Genomic DNA, 6,353 nt, shown 5'->3' with positions numbered 1-6,353 from the left:
AGAAGAAGAAGAAGAAGAAGAAGAAGAAGAAGAAGAAGAAGAAGAAGAAGAAGAAGGAAGAAGAAGAAGAAGAAGGAGGAGGAGGAGGAGGAGGAGCCATGAGCATGTGGAGAGAGATGGGGGAGGGGAATGGAAAGACAGGAAGAAGAGGGTAAGGGGCAAGAGGAAGGGGAGAAGAGAGCAAGAGAGTGAGGAGGTGGCAAGCAGTCCCTTTTATAGGAAGTCAAGTAAACCTGGCTGTTGCCAGGTAACTGTGGGGCGGAGCCTAGAAGAAATGCCAACACTCAGTGCCTCTGAAACTGAAGTTGGCCCAGTCAAGGCCAGAGCAAAGAAGGAGCTTAAAGAGGGGACTTTAGGCTTGGGGTAAGGTACACACATGGCTGACATCCCAAGGTACCCCAAGTCACCCCAAGCTTACCTGATGCATACGTTGGAGCATTTAGCAGGAATGCTTGCTCTCATTTTGTTTTCACAGCATCTCTATTGCAGAAGCCTCACGCTAACGGTTGCCCTCTGGAGAAAAGGAGCAGGGTAAACCTGCATCATCTCCCATCTCAGTTCCCGACTTTCTACAAATATCAAAGTCCACTTTTTTCTTCTAATGCTGATTCTATATGCCATAAATCTATCAGTTAGGTTTGCTCTCCCTTACTTTATTCTTTTTCTAGGGATTGGGTGGGGTGTCACAGTTTACAAACCTCAAGAACTAGGCCATTAACAACAACAAAGCCAAGAGAGGACAAAACAGGAGGCAGAGATTTGGGAGAAAGCACAGCGGGGTACTGATGTTTGTTGAAAATCCCCCCAGTCTCCAGTAGTATCAATACAATTCTGGGAACTAGGAAACTGGCTCTAACAGAAATAATTGTTGGTAGAGATGGCGTTTCTAAGCACGGGGTTTGCAGAGCCATCTGCTTTAAAGCCTTCTGAAGTACTCCCAGCATCTCACCACTTTCGCATCGCAGTAGAGAAGCTGGAATGCCTCTGGAGGTAATTACTTTAGACTGAGCTTTAGCACTAATGGTGCTACCTCATTAGCACTGTGGTGGCTCAGAGGAGCAGGCGGCTACTTTCAATGGGTTTTAAATGGAGATGAAATTAAAGTGGAGTTGTTGGGCAGAGCTGTTATATGGATGTCCTCACACAAAGGGAACAGCAAGGATGTTGTGTCCCCCTTTGCAGTTTTTAAACAGACCGCCTCCCTCCCCCAACCCGCGCCTTGTCTCCTCTAAGCCTTGCTTTCTCTTATTACAGTGCAAGGACAGGTTTCAGCCCCTCTCTGCAGCTCTTGCCACCTCCAGATGCATCTTTCTCCCGCTGTTAGTAGTGTTTGACCTTAATAGATTGGTTTGATTTCTAGGAAGTGTAGAGGGAACGAATGTGTCGGGGGCATACAGTTTCCATCAACAAGCAGCTTTTTGAGAATTATTGTGTGCAGGGCATGCTATTGATGATGAGTGCATATGTACATTCACCAGACTTTCCAGGATCCCATCCACAAGTGCACATACATCCTTGAAAATATCATGTTAACTAGAGAGTATCAACAAAGGAGTGGAAGGCATATGATTGTTCACTCATGCATGTGCAAACTTTGTATGCTGTCAGAAACCTTGAGGTCTCAGAATTTAAAAATGCCATGAAGGAGTGCTGTACATGGGTGATCCATACTTCTGCAGATGTAGGGAGACAGAAACCGTGTTAGAACCAGAGTGCAAGTAATACCGTGGAAGGCATTTGACATTTATTATGGATTCTCTGGGTGAGTGCTGTTAACCAAAAAGCTAATGAGAAAGATTTATGGTCCTGAAAAATCTTTCTGGAAGCATGTTTGGAGACAATAGTGGTCTCAAAATGTGGCAGGGCAAATTAAAACATAAGAAGACTATAAAAGACCATCCGCTGTTAAGAACCACTACATCAGAGTCCTCTGAGGCAGGAATAGGACCAGTGATTGAGAGCAGGGGCTGTTTCTGGTTGAATATGATACCAGCTTAAGCTGTCTTTTCCTATCATTTGCCCTAATGATGAGCTAAAGCAACCAACAGCATGTTCACTTTTGAAAAGAAATTAATCTTGAAAATAAGAATTTGATTAAAATTTTGATTTTTTTAAAGATTAGATTTGTTTAATTTGTTCAATTAAACATGAGTCCTCTGCAAATGAAATTTGAAGACATTTATTGGAAACATTTTATGGTTTAATAGAGCCTTTTCCCCCCATGCAAGATTTTGTTTATTAATAAGATTCATGGAAATTCAATAAAAAATGCTTTCATCATTACTCTGTGCTCTCTCAAGAGTTGAAATACCCATTTTATTATAAAAGACGAGGAAAGAGCAACTCATGGAATTCAAATGAAAGCAATAAAATCTTGTAAGGATGTATAAAGGGAAAAATTCACTTGAGCAAAGGTTCATTAGTGAACAGAGAAATTCATGGACTTTGCTTTGCAACTGTGAGCTGACTCTCAAATTTATTGAAACAATTCCTTAGTCCACACCCAATTCCTCTATTCCACTCTTGCTTGGAACAAATGGAATCTTTCTAGGTTGAGCATTGGGAGAGGGGTAGGGTCTATGGTCAAAGAGTCCACTTGTCTACATAAGTCAAGACTTGATGGGAAGTCTATAAGTCTGCCTACCAAAAAGTAAAAACTTGACGATCTGTATTTTTCCTGTGAGGCTTCTGGGCTTTTCTGAAAGGAATGCTTCAGGGCTGTAGAGTGCAGGGCTGGTTCATGCTTGTGATTTTTAACCTCCTGCTCTCCTAGCTTCTTGGCTTTACAGATCCTCAGACTCTGAAGATCCATAAATACTCATTTATATAGGCTGAGAAGACTAAGATGTCTTTGCCTCAATGATGTTAGCATCAGAGGTTTGTTTTAGAATCCTGAGTCCAGAATGCCAGTGTAGAAGTGTAACTTTTTTTTGGGGGGGGGGGTATTATGATTAACCAAATGAGATAATACAACAAATCTAAAAGGGAAGCATTTTCTTGGTTTCATTAGGGTCTATTTTCAATGTGTGGTGTGTTCAGAACTCATCAGTGAATCCCAAGTGTGCAGGACACACTAGAAACACATTGTTGCCAAAGCTTTGTAACCTCCACATTTAGTTTTATGTGAGCCCTAAAGGATTGTCACAGCTTTAGAAACTGATGACTGGTGGTCAGATACCACCTTAGCATAAATGCATGTTTACAAAAGGGCCTTGAAAGATGGCTCACTTGTTGTTCTTGTGGTGGTTCCTAGCACTCACTTGGTTCACAAGCATCTGTAACTCCAAGTCCTGGGGTTCTGTGCTCTTTCCTGGTCTCAGTGGGTGCTGCACTCATAAAAACCCACATTCAGACACAAATAATTAAAAATAAACAAAAATGTATTGGGGAATTCAAAAGACCTCAAATAATTTTTAAAAAGAAAAGAAAAGGAAAGGAAAGAAAGAAAACAATTGAAGAAAAGAAAAAGTTGGAGCCCTTGATAGGTGTGATTTCAAAGGTGACTACACAGTAATTAAAAGAGGGTAGTTATGGCCCATAACAGACCTATAATTCTCAGGAGCAGATGTGATTTAACAATTGGTATACCAAAATTATCTGACGAAGAAGGTACATTTGACAACAGATCATTTGAAAAAAATTCTCAATCCCTTCCCTCATACTATATTCAGAAATTAATACCCAGTGGATAGAGACATCTTGATCATGCTTGCATAAGAAAGATTGCTAGGCATACTAGTGCATGCACTTGCACATAGATGTGTTCATACTCACAGGCACACACACAAACACATATACATGTCACACCGTTGCACACACACAGGATTTATTTGTTATATCTAAAGCAGAACACCCCAAATCTCTACCCACACACAGGTGAGCATACAAATAAATCAGCATAGCCTTACAATGAAGGCAAGCTCAGCAAGAGAAAGCTACAAATGGCACACCCAGCACCATGGACGAAGCCAGACCCCAAACAACACGCGCTGTATGAAATTCTAGAAAACTGAGATGTAATCTATACTGACTAAAGCAGCATGACGGAGCTGCAGAGGGGGTTGAAAAATGTATTGAATGCTACATTGTATCTGAACACCTATTTACAATGTATATATTTTCCAATGTGTAACTCATACTCATAAAAACAATTCCAAGAATAAAAGTCATTATATATGCACATATTACAGTTTTGTTTTGTCTTTTTAAACGGAAAAAACCCTAATATTTAAGGTAACTCTGTACCCTATATAATTATAGTGTGATGGGGAAATCTAGTCAGCATCTTAAAGCTGTAGCTGAATTCAGTTCCCAAGTGGACCTCCAGGCCTGGTGATGTAGCTCTGTGGTGGAGCTTGCCAAGCATATACCAACCTTGAAGTCCACTTCATCCCTGAAAAGAACTACTGCTGTTGTCAGAAATCAACAGTGTTGCACAGTCTGAATAAAATCTTTGAAACCTATTAGACTGTACACATTTGTTTATTCTGAACAGCTGTAGAAGTTATTAAACACATCTCTTCTTTTTCTTCTTGTAACTCTAATAAAAATGAAAGTGTAAAAAATGTTATATTGGCTGATTTCAATCTGATGAAAGAGTTTGACAGCTATAAAGGGTGAATGAGAAAAACGTTAGTTCTATTTTCAGAGTGAATGAGCTGAAACCAGTTAATGTTTATTTTCCATGGGAGAAATGCTTGCTTTTGATTAAACTTTTTATATACAATGGATGAGAGATGGATCCCAGGACGTGTTCAGAGCAAGACAGAACTCTCTTTTCCTTTGAGTTTTTGTTTAAGTTCTCATCAGCTTATTTACTGACTCATTGGAAGGTGGTGATGTAGTCCTCATATTTGTAAAGTTCTGGAATGTGGAACGGAAATGTTTCAGAAGAGTTTAATTTGGGCCAGAGTTCAAAGTGTGTATGTATATGTGTATATGTGTGTGTATGTATATGTGTATGTATGTGTATGTGTATGTGTACGTGTATGTGTATATACAGGGTAGTGTGTATGTAGACCAGGCTAACCTTGAACTCATGATGATCTTCCTGCCTCAGCTTCCCTAGTACTGGAATGACAGACAGTACATGCCACCATGCCCTGCTTGGTGTATCTTTAAGCAATGAATTAAAAGTAAGACCTTATTATTAGATCTTCAGATCTTTAGAACATGTTTTTTTTTTTTTTTTTTTTTTTTTTTTTTTTTTTTTTTTCCATAAATCCTATAGTTGAGTTAAATGCTGAGTTTGTTACTTTTCTTGTTGTGACAACAAGGTACCTGACAAAAGCTACTTAAGGAAGGGTTTGTTTTGGCCCACAGTTTGAAGGTATATTTATGCCAGCGGGATAATGGGGCAACTGGTCACATTATATCCACAGTCAGAAAGCAGAGAGTGATGCATGTCAATGTTCATTGCTCAGCTTGTTTTCTCTTTATTCAATGCCATACTTAAGCCTGTGGGATAGTGTCCCTCTACACTCAAGAAGTACAGGGTAGGTATTTTCTGGAGTATGTTTGGCTCACGGTCAAGGAACACATGTCTGAACAGTTAAGGTGGCACATGTGAACACTTATAGGTGTTCTCAGGACCAAACTACCAGTTTCCCTCTCAGCCCTGTCAATTGCTGCATTTATGACCCTGGGCAAAGTGGTTCACTTTGTGCACCTGAATTTTTCTTCTGTAATATGAGGTCTACCATTGACAATAACCCTTAGCTATGAAGGAGTAACAGAGTTACATTCAATGTGGCCTCAGCATGCATTTACTATATTTTGGCTGCTGCTTTGTAAGCACCCACAGTGCGCATCTTTCAAGCACTCACAGAGTTTTCTGGAAGTCAGAGTTTCACAGGTTGCTTTTGTGTCTTCTTTAGTGTCTGCCACAGGGCTGAGTACAGAGTAGTTGCCCAATGTTTGCCTTTCAAACTGGATTGTTCATAATAGCAGTGAAATTACAGTCGTCCTTTGTTTCTTTCCAGTTGAGCAGAAATTCCCTGCTGTTTTGGCATATTATTAGTGAATTCATATTTCTGAGAGAAGTGTTTAAAGCTCAGGTCTACACCTGGTAGGGTGAAGTCTGAAATTTTTGGAGTGAGGTTCAGAGTGGCCTATTGAAATTGACTCTCCAACATGGCTTCTAGCTGTACAACCCTGGGCAAGTTACTGACCATCCAGTGCCCGAGTTTAGCCTCTGTAATGTTTCAATGATAACAGTTGGTACTGTAAGACCCCGAAAGGAGGAACTCCCTCTGGTCCGGAACTCTCTTGGGTCCCCAGAAAATTCTCGAAATACACCTTATACACACCTTGCTGTAAATCACATGAGGTACTTTATTTACGAGGCCTCGGGC

This window comes from Mus pahari, chromosome 2, assembly GCF_900095145.1.
Source record: "Mus pahari chromosome 2, PAHARI_EIJ_v1.1, whole genome shotgun sequence".
In the NCBI taxonomy this organism is placed as follows: Eukaryota; Metazoa; Chordata; class Mammalia; order Rodentia; family Muridae; genus Mus; species Mus pahari.
The sequence above is the reverse complement of the archived record's forward strand: the minus strand, read 5'-3'. Positions refer to the sequence as shown.